Here is a 24,037-nt window from a genome sequence, read left to right as displayed (position 1 = left end):
GATTATGCTAGGCCATGACACAATCAAGCACATTCACGAAAACAAGATAAATAGCCAAAAACTTCAACACATTGAGGTACATGAACTCCACCTCAATTCATATTTGAAAATGTCTAACCTAGACATTCTTAAAAATAAATAAATAAAAATCTAACTTAGACATCGGAGAATTTTTTACTTACACAATGCCACACTAGTGTTCCTAGAGCTCATATTTTTCTTTGGTTTGAGGAGCAAGTCTTATCATTTAGCTTGTTGGAATTTCCTTCCATATTGAGCATCCTTAATTTTACGAAGCTATCAATCATTGTTTTCAGTTGACACTCTTAGAATCAACCCATAATTATCCACTACTAGGTCTTTGTAAAAACACAAGCGAAAATTCATACATAAAACGAAGTATAAACCCTAAAAATTCATTTTCAACATGCACTATTCTGGTTCTGGAAAGTTCTAATTTTCCATTTCTCTTTTAAATCTATGGATTGACGTGGCAAGTCACTGACTGTACAGATCTAATCCAAAGACCAAAAACCACCAAATCCCGCATTCACGCGCTCCCCTAGAATGTACTCAAACCGTCATTTTCTTTCAGAGAGCCCATTTCAAAATCTAAAAAGGGAAAACCTGTTGAAGTTCAAATTTGCCAGTTTCCCAATCCAAACCTCTCCTTCCTCACAAAATGGCTTACCTAACAAAGAGAAACTCCAATTCTTACGACGACGATTGCAGCGACGACGTTTCACAATCACAAAATCAATCTATCTACTTGGCATCAGAATCAGAAACCAATTCCCCGAGCGACCAATTCTCCTCCTCACAACCACCGCCCCGAGTCGGTTTCTTCAAGTAATCAAATCAAAGCCAGAGCCTCACTGCCATCAAAGACTAAAAATTTCTCAGAACCCACAACCAATCAGACCCCTTTCTACGTACCCATTGCGCCTCTGCCGATCTTTCGGGGCGGTTCCAACGAATGCCCGGTTACCCATTTAACCCGATTCGCCAAATTTTGCAGCGCAAATTTCAGTTGCCCAACAGTGGACGTGATGGTGAGAATCTTCCCGGTGACGCTGGAAAATGAAGCGGCTCTGTGGTACGATTTGAACATTGATCCCTACCCTTTGTTGAGTTGGGAAGAAATAAGATCGCTGTTCTTTCAGGCGTATGATCAGATCGATCAATCGCGGTCGGAGTTGACGATGATCAAGCAGGGCAGGGATGAGACAGTGCGTGCTTATTTTCTGAGACTGCAATGGATTTTGAAGCGGTGGCCGGATCATGGACTGCAAGACAATGTGCTCAAAGGGGTTTTTATTGATGGGTTTGTTAGAGTTTTGAACAGATTTTGGAGAAGAAGAGAAAACAATATGCAAGAGAAAACCGAGAGCACAGCTAAAAAACAATTCTTCTGTATTTTTGTATTGTATATTCTGCTAACTTTCGGGCAAGCTCAGTGTGAGCTATGCAACCGTTAGAAGCACAGCTGGATTCTCTTACATCATTTGAGAATCACAGCCTTATATTCAAAACTGATCTCTAGGATCATTACACGTGGCTATAGCCACTTACCATTTAACTGACGCCTAACACTTGCCTATCTTAGTGACTAAGTGAATACACAATCTCAGATTAGAGGCCTAACATCATTTATATCAGCTCACCACACTTATATTTCAACAGGGTTGAGGAAGGAATTTAAGGATTGGATTGTTGCAGAAAAGTTCGTTAAACGACGCTTTGAGGCTTGCTTTTGGGTTTGAAAAAGCGAAGAGCTTTCAGGCTGCTACTGAGGCAAAAGAGAAGGCGGTCGAGTGCGGGTTTTGCGGTGGGGGGCATGAGGAGGATGTGAGGTAAGGGAGAGGATGAGGAAGTTGTGGGTGAAGAGTAAGGAGGAGGGGTTGGTGAGGATGGTTTCAGTTTTGGGGAAGAGGGAAGAGGAAGGAGTGGAGAGAGAGGAGGGAGAGTTGGTGGAGTTGAAGAACAAGGGGCAATGCCAATGTTGGAAGCACCAGTGTTGGAATAAAAAGCTTGAGAGGAGTAAAAGCCTTGTGACTGGAAATTTCAATGCAAATAAAAAATTCTAGTTTAGGGTACCTCTAAATTTTCCTTTTCTTTTCTTCTTTTTCATTAGCTTCATTCTGTTTTCAATCTTTAGCCTTTTTTTCTTTTATTTTTATGTTGTATATATATAATTGCTGAGAAGTCTTGTATTTATACTTGGGCAAATGCAAGAAAAGTCCCTAAAATAAAGTTATACCTTAAGTTGGAAGAAAAACTTAGTTGCAATTAGGATAGCACTGTTTTGTTATCTCTAACAAATAATAATATGTCACGTGAAAGTGTAATTTTCGGTTCATAAAAATCTTTCTCCTAAGCCGATCCTCAATTTTCTTGCTTGGGGTTCTCAGAAGAACATAGCATGACCACTGTAGCATGTGGCTCGATTACTTTCCTGGCTTCTTTCATTTTTATTATTTTCACATGCAATTATGCATGGTTTTACTAGGCAACATTTTCTTTTCTTTTGTTTGTCTTCTTTCTTTTTACTTGCTTTGACGATTGAAACATGTCAGGTTTCTATTTCTATTTGTTTGTATGCACTTTGTCGGTGCGATGCGATGAGAACCTGAACTCGTGTATATAAACAATGGCGGACCCAGCAAATAGTGAAAGTGTGGGCATAAATATTACATATAATATTATAATATTTATTTATGTAGTAATATTATATATTTATATAACTATATTATTATTTTAGAATTAAAAAAGATAATAGATAGTTGTGTTCCATAAAAATAGGATCCATTATCTGAATTTTCTTTTAATTTTAATTTTTTTAATATGAAAAATTGTGAATTTACCATATTATCCTCATTTAATTAATAATTTTAATTCATAATGTTTGCATTAACCAAGGGCATTTTCTGGTATTTTGAATGTTTCACCATTCTCTGCCTTTTGCTTTATATATATAGATTACATAAAATACAAGTGGGATGGGAGACAAACTAAATCATTTCTTAAACTGGCCTCATATTACCAAAGAAAATGGGGCAACGGGAACATCTATATGATTGGGCACCCCTAACACCCAATTGTTGGTACCCAATGTCCATTCCTAATCTAAGGACTAGAATAAACAAGGAGAAAAAATAACAGTTGTTTTGTAGTTTAATGACTAGGACTAACAGAAGCTCATATATAGCCAATTGACATTATTTCAAGTTGTGTTGGAGAACAATCAAAAATTAACTAAATAACATAATAAAAACAATTGGAAATCTATTCTATATATATTAATAAATCAAATTCATACACAAATCAAAGCCTATCACAAATAGGAGACTGCCCACCAGGATTAAACTATCAAAAATCAAACCTATCACAAATAGGAGACTGCCCACCAGGATTAAACTATCAGAAATCAAAACCTAAGCATATTGGCTTTGATTTTTAACGAACAATATGATATGCTTTTCTCTCATAAAGTGATTATTTGTGGACAAGTGATCATGTGATTCCAAAATTCTATAGCTTCTAGCTTGAACGAATTGTCTATTATATAGAGGTCCGATACTTCTTCATCCAACAGTTGTAATAATTGTTCAAACAAAATTCAAATTTGTTGGGGTCTTTTTCGTCTGAAGGCTCATCCGGGCTTGTTGATTCTTGGATCGCCATATAGTGATTAACGAAGACTACGTTGCCCCTTTGTCTGAGTTAGCGAGAACTAGGCCCAAAGTATCCTGAGGGAGAAGCAAGTCCCAGGGGAGTACTTTGTTCTTCTTCCAACGTCTGCGTGTTTTGTGTTGATGTTTCCAGCAGCTCGACGAATAGTTGAAGATGACTTGCTAATGTTGATATGAGATTATATGAGCTTGGCATGAGAGCTTGGAGTGTGGGAGCTAAAGACCCACAAGTTTAGCAAATGAGAATGCATGTGCTTGGCTTGGTGTTGGATATGTTTGAGTTTGGTGTTGATAATTTATTGTTTGAAGCTATGGCTATAGTGGTTTGATTGTTTAGCTGTAATAGTTGTTGGGATGCTTATAGAAGTCAAATGAATGGTGTTTCAAAGAGCATGGCTGAGGAAAGAAAAGCTTAAGACTTTGAAGGGTATGGTGTTTGTGACAATGATTCTAAAGAAATTTATGAGTTCTAGAGGCGGGAGGATAAAAGGAAAAGCTTGAGGCTTGAGAGCTAGGGTGTTTATAGCTTGGAAAGGTATTGAGAAAGAAAGAAAAGCTGGGAGTTATGGTTTGTGAGGCTTTATAGGGAAAATGGAGGATTTCAATGATAGGAAAATAGAAGAAATGGTTGTGATGATTAAGGAATTGCTGGGATGGCTGCCGGAATGCTTGCAACAGCTGAATAGAGTAAGGAAAGTGGTCTGGTGGTTGCTGAAGGGGGTTTATGGCTGCTGGGATGCTTGCAGCAGCCGAGTGAGGAAGTGTTGGCTGAAGAAAAATTGGTGTCCTTTGCTTGAGCCATGAATGCCAATTTATAGAGGGTGAGGGTTTTTCTATATTTCCAATAGGTAAAGGGAGGTGCTGGAATCAGCCTATTTTCAGCAGTTAAAAGGAAGCACTGGAGCATGCTATTTTACAATAGATGAAGTTAGGTACCATGAACTGATTATTTCCTATGGGTAAAAGGAAGTGCTGGAAAAGGCTTGTTTCCAACGGGTAAAGCTAGGCATTTGAAAAATGACTATTTCCTATGGGTAAAAGGAAGTGCTTGAAAAATATCTCATTTGCTCACCCACATTGGAGGACTCTAAATAATGGGCTTAGACTTTGGTGCTCCCAAGTAGCTAGCCCAAAGTCTCCATTATCCAAGAGCTTTCGTGGGCCTTGTGAACCTCTGCAACTTTCCACACCACAATCCCTCGTGCAAGCCACATAAACCACATGACTTGGGTTCATGTGAGCTTGGTAGGTGATTGGCATAGGAAAAATGTATTATTGATTTGGCATAGCATGTACACTATATATATTTTTATTTAATAAATTAATTCCTAAAATACAGTTTGAATTAATGCATGACCAATATTATATGTTATATTGGGCTTCGAATGTCTTTGGGCTTCCTGTGACTTTTTTGGGCCTCAACATTAGCCCCCTTAATTATTGGGGCTATGAAGTGGCAGCGAGATGGGCCCAATAATCAATTTCAGCCCAAGATAATTGGCAATGGCATGCCATGGCTGATTCTTCAATATGCATTAAACATCCGTGCTTGCTTGCTTGGCCATAGTCGTTCTGTTTTTCTTGGCATGAAGATTAGCATGGTTTTGGCAACTGTTAGCTTGGTTATATATATATATATATATATGTAACGATGAGCAACTCAAGGATAACCATTCAAGAACCTTCAACATCATAGCCAGGTCTTTTCCGGAAAGGTTGGAGGGGTCGCAATGGTCCCGCTTAAAACCCAATCTTCTTAGAACCGAAGGTGTCACCTTGAAGAACTTTCCTAGACATTGTAATATCGGAGTTTACTTACTGGGGTTACCAAAAGTTGTCTTATTTTCTGCATGACATCGGAGATAAGGCTTGGTTGAATTTTAACCCAAAATAAGTTAGGTTGCATGATTGATGTGCTTGAGTGACTAGTGATGCTTGATTTGGCATTGTTGCAGTTTACAAGAGTTGCATTAGTTTTGTATGCTTGATATTGGCATGCTTGGTTTTGACGTGTATATTTGGTATTGGCATGTATGCTTGATGTTGACATGTATTCTTAGTATTTGATTTGGATGCTTGGCATTGGCATGTATGTTTGATTTTGGGCTTATATGCTTGGTATTGGCTTGTACGCTTGGCTTTAGCTTGTATCCTTGGTATTGGCTTGGATGCTTGGCATTGGCATGTATGCTTGGTATTAGCTTGTACGCTTGGTATTGGCTAAAGTGACATGGTTTAATATAGCTTTTTGGCTATTTAGCATGGTGGATGTGCTTGAGTGTTTAGGTTTTGGCATTTATGTAGGGGCTTTTTTGTTCCAGCAGCCCTGTGTCTAAGTTTAAGAATCAAGCCCCAAGGGTGCTTCGAAAGGTTCATGGAGCCTTAGCAAACACCTTGGTTTCATTTTCCAACAAAACCAACAGTTGCTTACAGATGAATATATCTTGGCTTGGCTTGAGAAGTTCATGGCAAGGTAGCTGAGCATTTATGAGTTTAGCATTAGAGAGAAAGAGGGCTTAGATTTCCCATGAGAAACAGGGGTTCAAAAGTAAGGGGAGAGGGAATTTTGAGAGACAGAATAGAGGAAAAGATTAGGGTGAAAGAATGTAGGGGTTTTTTTTCTTCCAGCAGCTATAAATGGGTTGAGCTGCCGTAAGGAGCAAAATGGATGAAATTAGCCCATGTGTCTGAGTTCAAAGATCAGACCCCAAGAATGCTTCGAAAGGATAATGAAGCCTTAGGAAACACCCTGGTTACCTTTACCAACAAAAATAATGGCTGCTTACAGGTAGATTCTTAGCTTGGCATGAGAGGCTTGTGGCATGGAAGCAAAGTTGTCATGAGTTTAGCCTTAAAGGGAGAAAGCTGTGAGTTTCTGTGAAAAACAGGGGTTCTAAAGAAATGAAGGAAAGGATTATCATAGGGTTTGGCTGAGAAGAGGGGACATGCTAGGCAATTGGTGGCTTAAGTGAATTTTCGGCAGCTCGACGGAGGTTCTGTCAATTACCAAAACAATTTTCTAAGAGGGAAAAATAAGGGGAAGAAGGATGAATAGAGCACGAAATTGCTGGGTTTTGGAAGCAAGAGAGGAAGCTTGCTCTCTGGATGTGGTTGCGGATGTAAAGAGTCGGTTACTCAACCCTTAGGTGTATACTAGCCATCATGAAAAAATTCGATTTGCATGAGCTCGTAGCATGAAATTCTTGGCATTTGATTGAAGCATGGTGCGACGAACTTGGGGTATCATTTTGCTGCAATGATGACCATGATGGCTCATGGCTTCTTCTCCCTACTTTTGGCAGCTGAAATTGCTCGGTCTAAGATTGTCACTTTCATGATGATCGTATTGCGTGGAAAGCTTGAAACTGTAATTTCTGGTTCTTTAGATGATTGTATCAAGTGTAATGCTTGAGTTGCATGGTTTTGGAGATGGAGTGTTTCTTCTTGGCTTGGCATGTTATAAAGAGTTCCTTTTTGCTTGGCCTAGATATTTGCATTTTTCTTGTGACATTTTTGCTTCGCTAGGCATGATTTCTATTGCATCTCAGCCTGATTTTTATTGGAGCTTGAGAATGAACATCTACAAAATCCTCTGGGCATGGCTAAATTGAGTATTGGGTCTCTGCATCTCTGTGTACAATCTTCTTGTTGTTGTTGGTCTGCCTTGGGAAAGCCAGTAACCCCTTCATTCTTTAGTAAGAGGTGTGGCATGTTAGTTTGGCAATATCGCTTGGCATGTTGTCTCTATTTTTTTATCTTTTTTTGGCAAGGGGTGATCCCACACTTTTTTTTTTCTTTGTCTTTATCTCAGCACCCGTGCTGCTCATTTTTTTTCTTCTCCTTCAACTCTTTTTTCTCTTTTCAAGATTCAAACCAATGGGTACTGTGCATCGGTACATAAGTCATATTTCGGAAACTCAGATCAAAACACTTCCTTGATGAAAGTTGTTCATCTGCTCGAGTACTATAGCCTATAAAATTTGTAGAATTTGTAGAATTTTTTTGATACCTCAAAGTTGGTCTGCAACTTCTGTGTTCATCCATGGCTGGTAAGTTTCTGCAGATTCTGCTTCTACCTGTGTTTTTAATTTCTGATGCTCGGATGATTGCGCTTGCTTCAAAAAATTTGCTTGAAATTATATTGTTGATAACCTATCCAAAATTGAGGATCATCCAACCATTGTAGTATTCTCTACCTTCATTTTTCTGAAGCATGTTCATGAATTGATGTTGATACCTTTGTTGCATGTTTGTCTTCTATGCTTGAAGCTTGAATTCCATTGCACTTCTCAAAACTGGTGAGTCAGGTACCAAACTTTGAGGTTGAGCTTTCAATTTAGGATTCTAGCTTGGTGATTAACAAGACTCATACAAGCGTACTTGGGTAATGCATGCCAAGCGTTTGTGAAAATGTCTCACAATAGCTTGTGGGCTGTTCTTTGAACTTTTGAAATGTTTCTCTTGGAATCTAAGTTGGAGATTTTGATACAGGAAAATAGAATTCTCCATGGTTGTGCTGGAACTGGTATTGTGCCATTTGAAGAAAAAATGAATTTTTGGTGCAATTTCAAAGGGCTAAGTTGCTGGGATTTGTGCAGTTTCTGCTGCATGGCATGTTCCAAGAATCTATTTGACATGCTTCCCTAGCTCTAAATGCAACGAAATTTTGAAAAAATGAAGCTTGATTTCTAGTGATTTTCCAAATGTGGGATGTTTCAGCTAGAATGGTTGAAAAACTTGTGTATAAGTTTTGCTTGGCATGTTGCTTTTGTTTGAGAATTTAGCATGTCCTTTCTCTTGGCATTATGTGCTGATCTGGGCATTACTAGAGCATGATCTTGAGCGATATTATCGTGAGAGCATGATGTTGTATGGTTTTGTCCTAAGAACATGAGTTCTTCAATTTGCTTGAAATGCTTGAATTGCTTGGAATGCTTGAATGAACTGAAATTTCTTGGCCTGTGGATTGGTTTTATGCCATGTGAATTTGTCAAATGCTTGGTTGATGAGTTTGCTTGCCGCTTATGCATCATCTCTCTATTTTGCAGGAGTTTTTTCTTTTTTTTTTTGTGTGTGAAGAAAATGAGAGCAATGATGCAAGTCTAGGTGTTGCATTCATCTTCATAAAATAAGCATCCCTTTTTGGCATCTGATTCTTGGCTAGTGTATCTTTTTCAGACTTGATTGAGAGGCTCCAAAGCATGAGAGTGTCATCTTCTTACTAATTTGCTAGGAATTTGGTAGCATGAAGGTAAGTTTTGGTTGCTTGCACCTTGACTTGCGATATGAAGGCTTTTAGAGGATTTGCAATTGGCAGAATGTTTGAAATCTGGCATGTGCTGGAAGGATGTTTGAAATAGGGCAGGTGCTGGAAATTCTTTGCTTATGGAGTAGGTGCTAGAAGAATGTAACTTGGCTTGTTTCAAAAGGGGAAAATAGAAAACATTTTGTCACCATAATGCAAGATTATCTAGGGTTGTTGTAATGAAAGAGATGATTTATATTGTATGGCAAAAAAGGTGGATGGGCTTGCTTGTTTGGATGGCATGGTGTCCTTCCTTGAATTTGCTTGGCATAAAGTCCCCAGGTTAGCTTGTTGGGGTCAGCAATTGGTTGCAAAGTTGGGTTATATTCTCTTTGGCTTACTTGGGGTCGAGAAACAGAGCAGAGGCCTGCTTGTAAATTTTTTTTTTCCTGCAACTTGCTTCAAAGAAGATCTTTGGAAGAAGCAGACTGAAGATGAGAAAGAAGAGGCCAAGCGAGAAGTTGGAAGAGATACATACAGCTTATTTTCCTCCAGATAAGTAACAAACAGTTTGCTTTCCTCTAGGAGAAAACTGAAATTTACAGTAGCTTCTGGATTCTAGTCTCTCTCTTTTGCTTGGCATGAAGCCCCCAAGTCATTTGGAGTTTGCATGTGCAGCTTGCTATGATGGATTCACCTAAGCACCCATAGGCCTCTTGCAAGATGTTTTGTCTGAGAAGGTATATCTACAACATAAGAGAAAATATTAGAAATGCTTTTGCATCCCCCTTTTTTTTATTTAAAGAACAACAGAACAAAGCAAAATCAAAGAGAATGCTCTTGTCTTTAAATTTTTCTGTAATGCAGTTGTATGAATAAACCTTGTGATTTTTCAAGAGCCACTACAAGACTAATGGCCTAGTCCCCATCAGAGTCGCCATTTATGTTGGGCTCTTTTTCGTCCGAAGGCTCATCCGGGCTTGTTGATTCTTGGATCGCCATAGAGTGATGAATGAAGACTTCGTTGCTCCTTTGTCTAAGTTAGCGAGAACTAGGCCCAAAGTATCCCGAGGGAGAAGCAAGTCCCAGGGGAGTACTTTGTTCGTTATCCAGCGGCTGCGTGTTTTGTGTTGATGTTTCCGGCAGCTCGATGAATAGTTGAAGATGATTCGCTCATGTTGATATGAGATTATATGAGCTTTGCATGAGAGCTTGGAGTGTGGGAGCTAAAGACCCACAAGTTTAGCAAAAGAAAGCATGTGCTTGGCTTGGTGGTGGATATGTTTGAGTTTGGTGTTGATAATTTATTGTTTAAAGCTATGGCTATGGTGGTTTGATTGTTTGGCTGTGACAGTTGTTGGGATGCTTATAGAAGTCAAATGAATGGGGTTTCAAAGAGCATGGCTGAGGAGAGAAAAGCTTGAGACTTTGAAGGGTATGGTGTTTGTGACAATGATTCTAGAGAAATTTATGAGTTCTAGAGGTGGGAGGATAAAAGGAAAAGCTTGAGAGCTATGGTGTTTATAGCTTGGAAGGGTATTGAGAAAGAAAGAAAAGCTGGGAGTTATGGTTTGTGAGGCTTTATAGGGAAAATGGAGGATTTCAATGATAGGAAAATAGAAGAAATGGTTGTGATCAGTTAAGAATTACTGGGATGGCCACCGGAATGCTTGCAGCAGTTGAATAGAGGAAGGAAAGTGGTATGGTGGTTGCTGAAGGGGGTTGATGGCTGCTGGGATGCTTGCAGCAGCCGAGTGAGGAAGTGTTGGTTGAAGAAAAATTGGTGTCCTTTGCTTGAGCCATGAATGCCAATTTATAGAGGGTGAGGGTTTTTCTATATTTCGAATAGGTAAAGAGAGGTGCTAGAACCAGCCTATTTTCAGCTGTGAAAAGGAAGCTCTGGAGCATGCTATTTTCCAGTAGATGAAGTTAGGTACCATGAACTGATTATTTCCTATGGGTAAAAGGAAGCGCTGGAGACTGCTTGTTTCCAGCTGGTAATAGGAAGTGCTGAAAAAGGCTTGTTTCCAACGGGTAAAGCTAAGCATTTGGAAAATGACTATTTCCTATAGGTAAAAGGAAGTGCTTGAAAAATATCTTGTTTGCTCATCCACATTGGAGGACTCTAAGTAATGGCCTTGGACTTTGGTGCTCCCAAGTAGCTAGCCCAAAGTCTCCATTATCCAAGAGCTTCTATGGGCCTAGTGAACCTCCGTAACCTTCCATACCACAATCCCTCGTGCAAGCCCTGTAAACCACATGACTTGGGTTCATGTGAGCTTAGTAGGTGATTGGCATAGGAAAAATGTATTATTGATTTGGTAGAGCATGTATACTATTTATATATTTATTTAATAAATTAGTTCATAAAATACAGCTTGAATTAACACATGACCAATATTATATTTTATATTGGGCTTCGAATGTCTTTAGGCTTCCCGTGACATTTCTGAGCCTCAACAAAATTTTAATTGGATCATGATATTATCTAAAAAATAAATTTCTAATTAATAAAAAATATTAATTTAATCAACAGAGCCCACAGACCCTATCTTTGACAATTATATATATATGGCTTATATATTCAAAGCCTAATCCAAAGGTGAGGCCAATTTCCACTCCATTAGGCCCACTTCCTACTTAGTGTTTCAAGTCAGCAAGAATTCTATAGTGAGTTGGGCTTGTAAACCATTTGCGGAAGCTACTCTCTTCCAATGTGGAACAAAATAAAGGTGTTGTCCTATACAAACTCTAACAAGTTGAAGGACTAGCAAATGAGGATCTAATTCAAGCTTAACAATTTTCTTCTTCATTTTTTTCAATGTGAAAAATTGTTTTATTTGAAGGTTGTGTCCAATATGCCATAGCAAATGAGGACCTAAAATGGAACTCTTCTCTTGGAGACAAATGTTGTGAGAATAGTGAATCAACAACCTATTAACATAATCATTATAAATAAATAAATAAAACTAATATATTGGGATAAAATATCTTATTCAAATTCGACAAAAAAATAAAACAAAATATCTACAATTGATACCGTACATATTAAATTCAATTCCATTGAACATAAAATTAACAAGAATATAGACTAAACTACCATTTTGGAATGGTAGAACAAAACAAACAAACCACTACCTCATAGTTTAGGACTTGATTAAGAACCAACTGTGCAAGTTAGGTATTTGTTTGGGCTTCATCCTCATGTTGGGGGCTTGGTCTTGTAAAGCCACTTCTTGTAGTTTGCAAGATGCATCTATGCATGGGAGATACGAATAATGGCTAGTTCATAATGGCCGAGTATACAACGACATTAACGAGAATTTAAAGTGTTTCAAGACATTTAAGGAAAATGTTGCATTTATAGAATCTTCCAAAAACAACGCAAACAAATCATTCAAGTGTTAAGCGTCAATCGATTTGCAGATCTTACGAATGAAGAGTTCAAAACAACAAGAAATAGATTAAAAGGGCATGCACTACTACCTCTGCCTCTGCCTCTGCTGGGAATTCAATACGTTCATTGGGTAAGTATTTTTTGTCGTTAGTTTAAAAGTATTAATGTAAATTCATACTAACGCTATTAATTTTGTTCTCTTTAGGGATATTTGTAATTAGCAATTAGTGGAGAACGATTGAGAAGGTATTTGATTCATTTTATATTTTAAAATTATAAAATTAATTACATTATGTTAACCTTAGTTTGTTATGTTTATATTTTTTTTGTGAAATTATATTTATATTATATTGTTAAATTGTGCATGACGTAGCATATTGTGTTGTGATGTACGAAGTTAATTGAAATTAACTTCGTACTTTGTTTTTTATTTTTAGTAAAACTTAGTTTCTCATTCAAGATTAGTTGGATTTCGTACATGGATGCGTAAAACATGACTGCGGTCTAATTAATTCTTGAATTGTCCCATTATTAGGACAGCTGGGGAATGAATAGTCATGTCACGTAATGTACGGCTATAGGATTAGGTTTCGATTGTGGAGATTTAGGTGTCATCTCCGTACGTTCTTCGGGTGGTACGTATGTATTTTATACCTACGGTACATCTCAAGAACTATATCGAGATGCTGCCGAAATTCATCCACGTCGAAATCTAATCTCATGTAGCCGTAAATTACGTGATATGACTATGCATTCCCGAATGAGATAGGGCCCTTATCGGAGGCATAAGGTGACATTATGACTTCGTATGAAGTTGTTGTGATTGTGGTTCCAGGAATTATGAGAAGGAGGTGGATACAGAACCTGAATAGATGCGCAGACGAATACTTGGATGGAATCAAGGATTTTATTGAGTTTGCACATACACACAACCTGAGTGCAACTAGAATCTGTTGTCCTTGTAGGAGGTGTAATAACACGTTATGGGAGACAATTGAAAATGTTGGATTTCATTTAGTAAGGAATGGAATGATTGAGACATATAGCATTTGGAACCTTCACGGGGAACAATTAGACAATGCTTCGTCTTCAAATGCCACAAGAGTGGACAATATTGAACCTATTGTGGATCCTAATGAACACGTCATGGATATTATAAATGATGCTTTTCCATTTGCATCGACCAACATCAATCAGGAAGGGGAAGATGACGTGCCTACCCCAGTGGACAATCCAGAGTTCAAACAATATGAACAACTGTTAAAAAATGCCAACCAAGAGTTATATCCTTGGTGCGAGAGCTTTCTCGTTCTCACGGCGACTGTGGAGCTAATGCATCAAAAAATAAAGTATCGTATGTCGAACCTTTGTTTCAATTACTTTTTGGGGGTTTTCAAGAAAATGCTTCCGACGGACAATTGTTTGCCTAAAGACCATAAACACGCGCAAAAGGTGTTGAATGCTCTTGGATTGAGTTACGAAATAATTCACGCTTGCAAAAATAATTGCATGTTATTCTACAAAGAGTATGAAACATTGGATACATGCCTTATATGCAATGAGTCGAGGTTCAAAATGACATCTCAGAATAGAATGACTAAGATCCAACAAAAAATCATGCGATATCTGTCCCTGAAACCTAGGCTACAACGATTGTATATGTCGACGCATACTACCACAGACATGAGATGACATAAGGAAAAACGGGTAGACGACGATGTGATGCGGCATCCTGCAGATGAGGCGGCATGGAAAGAGTTCGATCGAACATTCCACGAGTTTGCTGCTGATCCCCGAAATGTTAGATTGGGAATTGCCATTGACGATTTCAATTTGTACGGGTTCTAAACCAACACCACAACACTTGGCCGATTTTCGTATTTCCATATAATTTGCCGCCATGGAAATACATGAAAAAAGAGTAGATGATGATGACTGTTTTGATAACTGAGGATCCTGGCAGGTCAATCGATGTTTACTTAAGGTCGTTGGTTGATGAGCTCAAGGATTTATGGACAAACGGTGTGCGCACGTACGATAAATCCACCGAGAAGATGTTCACTTTGCAGCAGTTATGTGGACTGTGAATGATTTTTCCATATATGCAATGGTTTCTGGGTGGACCACAAAGGGTTATATGGCATGCCCTGTATGCAAGGAAGATGTAACTTCTGGTTGGCACCCTGGAAAAGTTTGGTATCTTGGTCATCGGAGATGGTTGCCATAGGACCACGAGTGGCTGGAAAAGGATAAAGAGTTCAACGGGAACACAGAGTGTCGCCTCAGACCTAGTAAATGGTCCGGTGATGAGATCTTGGAACAGGTTAACCGTTTGGATCTTGCTCCATTTGGGAAAACAGTTAGTCAGACCAGATCTTTTACACATCTAAACTGGACGCACACGCCTATGTTTTTTGAGCTCCCATATTGGTTGAAACTAAAATTGAGGAACAATCTTGACGTTATGCATGTTGAGAAAAATGTCTTTGACACATTGATGGGCCCGATCTAGATATTGATGGCTAGACAAAGGACACGATCAAAGCTCATCTTGATTTGAAAAGAATGGGCATATGAAGAGGTTTATCAACGAATTGGTGCAGAAAGCAATGTCAAATAATATAACCCTATTATCTGTTTACCATGCCAGTAGTCTCGTGACTCTTGAGATTCTGAAAAGAGTAATGTGTAGGATAGAAAGTAGCAGAAGCATTAAGTATATCAAGTAATCAACCAATAGATAACAAGTTACAATAGATAGTGGGAACTAGTAATGCACGAGACAAGGACAAAGTAAGAGTGAGAAAGATTGTGCCCTCGCTAGTAATTGAGAGGGCAAGCTATTAACACTAGTTATGTATAGGTCACGGGTGTTACTAGACAACTCATCAATAAATTTAGCATTATAAGTCATTTGATCAAAAGCACCAATGTCAATTATCCAAGTATTGGAGCCAATACTTGGAATAGAGTTAGAAACACACAAATTTGCAGAAGCAGCAGCAGCAACACCAACAATGGAGCTATCACCCATGATTGCTGTTCACCCGTTTTAGATTTGTTCCTGTGATGGTAGGGAAAAGTACCTCATTAGGTTGAAAACCATTTGTGGTCAACAAGTCAACTTTCTTTTGTGTATAAGCGTGCCACTGCTAGCAATAAAAACCCTAGCAGACTTCTTTAAAATAGATAACTTGCGCCCCAAGTTATTAATTTCTAAACAAGCGGTTGTGAGTTTGGGTGAGGAATATCTCCCAAGTAATTCTTTTCTTGTCTCAGACTGGTGAGGACTTCACAATTTTTCACAGTACAAAGCTGGTAGTTCTGGCTAGAATAAATTATAAGAAAGTGAATTGTTTTCAGGCAGAACTACCTTTTACAAAGCTCAAAAAGGAAAGACCAACTCTAAAAGAGACAAAAGAGCGTTGGACTTCAATTTATGCGTGGATAGCTACTTTTGATCCGAACTGGACTGGGCATGTCTGTGCTGGGTTGGATAATCAACACCTTCAACTGTCAAACTTTAGTTGTAAATCGATACCAACGTTCGAGTTTGGTAGAGCTTTAATCTATTTCAAGCCCTGGAAGGCTTTTTCAACGGGCAAAATTGGAGCCTCTATTGTCTGAAAGGGGCAGAAGTGACTGGATTTGATGTTTGCTGAGCTGGAACTGCACTCTGGTACCTGTTTTGCTTGATCAAGACTCTCGATAAATTTGTTGAGGTTTTCATATTTGTAAAAACCCGGATTCTACTTGATTTGGCTTATGCTGAACCAAATTTGTAACGAGAGAAATCTCGCTTTGTATAACTATTTCTCTGAACTGAACTGAACTCAGATATTTTGAATTATAGCTGACTTGTTTCTTGTGGCTCAATGAGTTTTGGTTACTTTAGTGTTTCAAGGCTTTTGAGATCAGGTGATCATTTTGAGTTTGTCAATTGTGATCTTGAGAGTTTTTGTTTTGATTGATTTTTTGGTTGTCCTTTGATCTGCTCACCTCCTCTCATATTTATAGAAAATGCTGGAGTGGGATTCCTAATCTTTTAATAATGGGCGGCAGATTTTCCAAAAGAAAGTTCTTTTTACTTTAAATGCCAAGAAAAATGGGATTTTTATATATTCTAGCGGAAAAGCCGTCAACAGTCAATTCTTATGGTGAACACTTCCTTGCTTTTCTTGAAAGAAAACCTAATGCCTTTTAATCTTTAACTACCCTTTGTAAGAATGCAATCTGCCACAATGGTTACTTTGATTTTCCTGATGAACAACTCCCTACTCCCTACTTATCTCTTTAGAAAATGTAGTCTGATTATCCCTCGAAAATGGCACCTACTCTGGAGCAGAATTTTCTTTGTATATAGAAAGGGATTTTGATCTTCTTCCTTGACTGTAAATATTGGAGAAGTCTTCCTGTAAGACCTGCCTTCATAAATTCCCTATCAACTCCCTTGTGATAGTTGAAATTTTTTACTTTTCAAAGTTAGGCAGTCACGTGGGGCTCTTTCTGGGAAAACTTTTTAAAAGGAAAAGAAAACCTGCTGACTTGCTTTTTGAGATCAAGTGGTGAAATTTTCCAGAAGCTGAGCTTTTGTTTGGGCCAAAAAGAAATCTACGTGTCCACCCACTTCTCACAAAGAAGCCCAGGAACAGAAAAACAGAAGACCGTGCCTTGATTCCAAAGGAAAAGCCCAATCCACGTCAGAGACCCATATCTTTTTGAAAAAAACAGAATTGTAAAAAACGCCAAAATAAATGGCAGTTACATACTGAGCAGGTCGATAAGAGTGAGTTCGGCCTAGTCTACAAAAAAACCTGCCATTTCTCTCAAAAGCCCAAGAACAATTTGGCAAACTTAGAAACCTGTTCTCAAAGAATCCCACGTGACTACCTGATGTTGAAAAGTCAAAATTTTCAACTATTATAGAGAGGTTGATAGGAAATTAAGCAGGGCAGGTATTACAGAAAGACTTCTCTATATTTGCTCAGCCAAAAGAAGAAAGTCAGAATTGTATATATTATAGAGAAGCTCTGCACCAAAACAGGTGCCATTTCCAAGAGGTAAGCAGGCTATATTTTCTAAAAAAGAGATAAGTAGGGTGCAGGGAGTTGTTTATCTGAGAGATCAAAACTAACCATCACAAATTGAATTCTAACAAGAAGCAGTTAAATTGGAAGAAGGGTTAGTTTTTCTTTCAAGAAAAACAGGGAAGTGACCACCTTAGGAACTGACTCTGGAAAGCTTATCTGCCAGAATTGATAAAAACCCTTTTTCTTTGCATTTAAAAATAAAAGATCTTTTGAGAAATTTTGCCGCCCATTATTAAAAGAATTAGAAATCCTACTCCAAAAATTTTCTTATAAATATAAGAGAGGGTGAACAGAGCAAAAGGACAATAAATCAAACAACCAAAAATCAGCCAAAAGACAAAAACTCAAAATGATCACTTGATCTCAAAAGAACTTCAAGCAAACTGAAGCAACCAAAAGCTCACTGAGCCACAAGAAAGAAGCCAACTACAATTCAGTTTCAGACTTAGAGAAAAGTCATTTAAAACGAGATTTCTCTCTTTGCAAATTTGGTTCAGCAAAGGCCAAGACAAGTAGAGCCTGGGTTTTTATAAGTATGAAAATCTCAATAAATTTATGGAGAGCCCTGATCAAGCAGAACAGGCATCACAGTGCAGTCCCAGCTCAGTAATCCTTGAATCCAGCCACTTCTGCCCCCTTCAAAATGAGGAGGCCGCAATTCTGTCCATTCAAAGAGCCTTCCAAGGCTTGAAATAGATTAAAGCTCTACCAAACTCAAACGTTGTTATCGATTTATAGCTGAAACTTAACAGTTGAAGTTGCTGATAGCCTAGTCCAGCACAGGCATATCCAGTCTAGCCCGGATCAGAAGCATCTATCCAGGCAGAAATGGAAGTCTAGCCTTCTTTTTGTCTTTCTAGAGTTGGTTTTTCCATTACGAGTTTTGTAAAAGTCAGTTCTTCCTGAAAACATCCCATTTTCTTACTATTTATTCTGGCCAGAACTACCAATATTGCACTGTGAAAAATTGTGAAGTCCTCACCAGTCTGAGGCAAGAAAAGAACTTACTTAGGAGATATTCCTCACCCAAATTCACACTCGCTTGTTTAGAAATCAGTAACTTGGGGTGCAAGTTATCTGTTTTCAAAGTCTGCTAGGATTTTTCATAACTAACAGTGGCACGCTCGCACACTAAAGAAAGTTGACTTGTTGACCAGGCAATTATTTTCAAGGCAATGGGGAACTTCACCCTATCATTACAGGAACAACCACGAAACTGGTGAACAGCTTTTAATCTAATCTCTTTAGAGGTTTGATCTGCTTGGTGATGAATTTATCAATTTTAATTTGGCAATTTCATCGATTTATTTATTGTGCTCTTCTAAACCTCTGCCAATTTGTTTGGGCCTCTAATGTTGATTGGGATTCCCTCCCTATCTTCAAGGCTCGAGACTGTTTATTTATCATGGGTTTGATAAATTCTGGGCTTTCTCCATTTTGGGCTGCTCTTTAGTTTCTTTAAAATATCAAACCCAAGCCGTGCTCATGTTTTGTGGGTTTTAAAAATGGGATGGGCTTCGCATAATTTTTGGCCCGAACAATTGCAGTAGATATTCAACAGATCACGGCCGAGTACACAATGGAACACAGCAGAGACACAAATACAACGGATGCACGAAGACAGGAATGACACAAACACAATAGAGGTGCGGATACTACAACACAATACACAAACCCAGGACGACACACAGGCATAGGTAGAGAAAAATTTAGGGCTAGTATAAGGTGGGCACAACACAGACGTCACCAGAAAGTTGGCTCTGATACCAAGTCAAACAATATGGAGTATAATATTTTCTAATATATTTTCAATCTCCAAAAGGAGGTAATTATAATACAAGTGTGTAAACCCTAGTAGGGTTATACAAGGAAATAAATAAACTCTTAATTACACAAGATTTGTATAAAAGAGAAAGAAATAAAATCTTAATAGAACAGGAAATAAATCTCCTAATAGAATTAGGATCTCGCCAACAGCATGCACATTAGCTGCATCCTTCCTATTGTTATTCCACGTAAACTTATACCCTGTGAACTCAAACTGACTTAAGCAACAATCGAAAATAGCATTTTTAAAATCCTCCATGAGAGCATCGCGTTGAATGCGATCCCCACTCTTTTCGTGATACTCCATAATCTCATTAAAATCTCCACAGCAAAGTCAAGGACCATGACCCACCCTACTTAATCTCCACATAAGTTCCCATGAATGATGATGCTAGGTATGATCAGGGTGACCATAAAAGCCAGTCACTATGAGAGTCCAAGAATTTGGGAGAGTAACTCTAACATATAGATTTTGGGCGGTGTGCATCTTGAGTGATATTTTGATGTGGGATTGTTAGCATTGTTTGAGGAGGCACCACGTGTCTTTGTGAGAAATTACTCTGAAGTACAGTCTTTGGCTGCGATCGACAGACTGGGTTGCCGCCTATCGATAGTACTTTGTGGGACGTAATAGATCGTCAAGTTTGTGAGATCTCCTTATTAGTCCTTGTTCCATGTGTCATTCATTGATTGGCCAGTCGAATATGGTATAAACAATTGGTTTTCTTGGAAACATGTGTTTTTGCTTGTAGATGTTTCAAACCTTGAAAATTCGTAGGAAACCACGCTTCAATTGTTTGTTAACTATTTATTTTTAAATTAACTCTCAAAAATTAATTGGAATTAGTATGAAATCTGTTTCTCATTCATGGCCGTATGTCTTATTGGTCCATCATACATTTGGGCTTCTCCTTTTTCTTTTTGGGGCATCAAATTATTATTTTTTTAAATTTTACTAATGAGGTGATGAGTTTTGAACTTAAAACTTCTTCCACGTCATTAAGAAACACTATTAGACTGAGAGGTACTGCGTACCATTTTTATTTCTTAAGAACTAAATTATAAACTTTAAAGATTACAAAGAAGAAGGAAACATCCAAACTTAGATAATATATGCATATACACATCCAAACTTAACATACAATTAAAAGAGTGATGCTTTTTTTCAGGGGTAAACTTCGATAAGAGACCTCAGGCCCAATGTATGTGTAATCTTATAGTGAGAGAATCCAGCAGTCATAAAGAGCTTTTCCCACTCTGCTTCACTACGCTCTTTGCCACTGAGGTCGACCATCATCAACATATCCCATATGAGCTGAGTTTCAATTGATTTTTTATCCATCTTCGTATTATCTGCAGACACATTTATGTCCAGGATGATAACCTTTCCTCCTTCATTTTTGCTCAGAATTGCTTCTCTACTCTTCTTTCATATCTTCACGCTTTCCTCATCACTCCAATCATGCAGAATCCACTGATCATTGAAGCCATACATTAATTAATGGTTAATTACTTTAACGTAAGCCTTGAATTTGTACTCATAACCACATCAGTGCATAGAATTAGTGTATGGTACCTGCTTTTAATATACTTTGTGCATGCACCGATTGACATGTCAACGTTACTATTCATTTATGAATAGTAAGATTTGTTAAAATTTCAGAGGGACGGATCCGCGGACCACTATTAGAAACATCGATATTACCCCCAAATTAACCACCAACATAGTCCAAGTTTCTAATGTGTTACTTTACATTCTTCAACAAGATTGTCTTTTCATTTTGAGTTTTATTATTAAACTCCATAAAATCCTTAAATACAAACTCGAATTGAAAGCCAAGCAAAACGAGGACAAGTTTAGAAAATTTTGCAAAGGTAAGGGTGAGATGTGTTTACTAACAACAAGGTAATAATTAATTAGAAAATTAAGGAATAATAAAAATGAGAGAAATAATTGTGTTTACTATCTTCTCAAACATGTCTCCTCCAACAAAATCCAGATTGTGAGTCCCTTGCAAGTTTGCGACAACATGTGGTTGGTCAAAGACAGTGCAATTAATGTTGGGGAAGGCCTTGGCAATGGCCTTGGCAATGGCCTTGGCCATGGTTCCTGTGCCACCTCCAACATCAACCAAGGAATTCAAACCCTCAAAAACTCCTTCACACTCTTCAACTACTGCCCTCGCTATCAGCTGAGAGTCAGCCTCCATTGCTTCATTAAACAAGCTACCAAACTTTGGTTGCTGAGCAGCCAAACCCCAAAAAGGCCTTCCATGTGCCATCTCAAATGGGGAAGCTGGATGATCAAGATTTCCATGATTGTTCATCTGGCACCAAGTGCCCATTAGATGAAATGGATCTGTCACTACTGGATCAAGAATCATAAGTAAAAATTGTGTGGTGCTTAATGTACCTTCCTTGAGGAGAAGCCCGGAAGCTGGTGTTAGGCACCACAACAGTTTTTTCCTCCGCTTCATCATCAAGATCCTGATGAACAATATTCTCATTGCTGTTATTATTGTTTGGACGAAGTGGTAGCTGAACTTGCTGGTCTTGTGCAAAGAAATTGGAGTGGACGAGGATTCGCATGAGGCGTGCGATGAAATGAGCTTTCGAAGGGTGGACATTGAGGCCGGAAATGAGATTGGAAAGGGATATGGGTTGGCCATGGTTGTGAATCACATCTGGGATGCCTAATTGAACTGCACACTTTAATGACATGGAGTTTATGAACTGAAAGATATGATTCCACACATGAGCTTGAGCTTTAAGAAGCTCATGGCTAGTAGCACTAACTTTATCATTATTCAAACTCATTTATCTAAGTGTGTATGTTTATATGTTAGCTCAAGAACACCGATGGCTGTTATTTTAAGTCTTCTATACTGGGGATCTGCTTATATAGTCGTTGCCGACACGACACAATCCACATCCCAATTATTTAAGTAAAGTGTTATTTGTAGCAATGGTCCCATAAATATACTTGGAGTTACATTTTGATCACTCAACTCCAAAAATAATTACAAAGGTCACTCAATTAGGTGTTGTGTTGCACCATTAGTCCCTACCGTTAGAGAGACTTGACGGTAGGGGCTAAAATGGTGCAACACAATACCTAATCGAGTGACCCCTTTGTAACAATTTTTGGAATTGAGTGACCAAAATGTAACTCCGAGTATAGTTGAGGGACCATTGCTACAAATAACCCTTATTTATTTATTTTTTGTTATTTCGTTTTTATAAATATTTGAAATGAATTTTCAAGTTTACCCATGGATTTAACGGAAAAATCGACATACTTGACGAAAGGGACTAGTAATGCAACACCACACATAATTGGGGACCTCTGCAGCAATTTTTGAAGTTGAGTGACCAAAATGTAACTACGAGTACATAATATTATATATAATTATGTTTTCCTCCTTCAATAATAATTATATTCTCTCCTCTATCCATCTTCTTTCCCGGAAGCAGGAAGAACTCAAATATTCAGAGATATTAATCTAAGTTCTCTTCTAACCCTTTTCATTCATTTTAAATATATATCATCACTTTTCAATCAAAGTAAGCAAAACACCCAACTCCCATTGCAGCCAAAAAAGAACCAAACTCCATGGCACCACACCAAGAAGGTTTAAGACTCATCAAATTATTGAAATTTCTAGAAATTGAGGAACCAAAAGAACTCTTACAATTGATCCAAAGCTAATAGATAACAGTTTGTTGGCTTAATGACAGAGATAGTGGAGAAATACTCAAAACATGTGGTTGTTGCACTCTAAAGTCTGAATTGAGGAATACGCAAAGCCATGTAAGGTCCAATAGTACTATTAAGTTTTCAAGTCATAATTATCCAGAGATTTAGTTTAAAGTTTAAGAACAGATAGTCATCCAAAAGGATGAAGGACAGGTAGTGGGGTAGGCTAAAGTTTGAGTTTCTACTCCAAAATTAATTGACAATAAACGAAGTAGCCTAACTCTTTATAAATCCATGTAAGGTCCTAAATTTTCGATATAAAAAAATACTGAACATTTTTAACATAACTATCATTCAAAATGGTTTTATCTAACGGCTAATCAAGTGGGTTATAGTTTGTGTCAAAAAGTCTCTTAATTCTGACCCTACAATATGCAGCATCTACAATGGCTTTTCCCGTGATGGGAGATGCAACTGCACCTCCTTGCGCCTTAATAGGTCCGCCAGTGATTGTGTATGTAGTAACTGTTGAAGAATACACGAGTCCCACATCGGAAACTTAACAAAATAGAGAGTCTCATATAATAAATGGTTCCACTCCTAATAACATCAAGACCTTTTGTATAAAGAGTAGGAATTATAAAATTCAGACAAGACTGCACAATCATGTAATCGTTTTTTCGGTTTTAAAGTGGTTCTTACAATATATATTCAGAATAAAAAACGTTATCATATCAATGTGATATAAATGATTGCAAGTAGCTAGTGCATGCAAAACACACTAAAAACATGCACTACTGGCATATGAGGCATGTGGGATCTTGTTACTCCCACATGCCAAACACACTAAATCAAGTATCAAGTGTGTGATGGTCTCTTGTTACTCCCAGCACAACTTCAACATGCGATATTTATGAAAGATATTTGAAATTTCTCTTGCACAACTAGAAAGCACTATATCGGATGATGATTTGTGAGCATAGGAAAGTACTATGTCGGATGAATGATTTGTGAGCATGCTACAAAAATTGTAATAGACGACGGGAATCTACCGTTGTCTTGAATGACACCATAAAAACCTATATTTGA

General features: G+C 38.0%; 1 long non-coding RNA gene and 1 pseudogene across 1 annotated transcript; one reads left to right on the top strand and one right to left on the bottom strand.

Moving 5' to 3' along the window:
• Window positions 6,550-9,839, top strand: LOC109947862. Its single transcript, XR_002270636.1, has 2 exons — window positions 6,550-7,741; window positions 8,871-9,839. It is a non-coding gene; the product is annotated as an uncharacterized LOC109947862 (long non-coding RNA).
• LOC109948236 lies at window positions 20,395-22,068 on the bottom strand (annotated as a pseudogene).

The sequence above is a fragment of the Prunus persica genome, chromosome G3 (genome assembly GCF_000346465.2).
Source record: "Prunus persica cultivar Lovell chromosome G3, Prunus_persica_NCBIv2, whole genome shotgun sequence".
In the NCBI taxonomy this organism is placed as follows: Eukaryota; Viridiplantae; Streptophyta; class Magnoliopsida; order Rosales; family Rosaceae; genus Prunus; species Prunus persica.
Note: the sequence above shows the minus strand (reverse complement) of the source record. Positions and strands in the feature narration are given on the sequence as shown.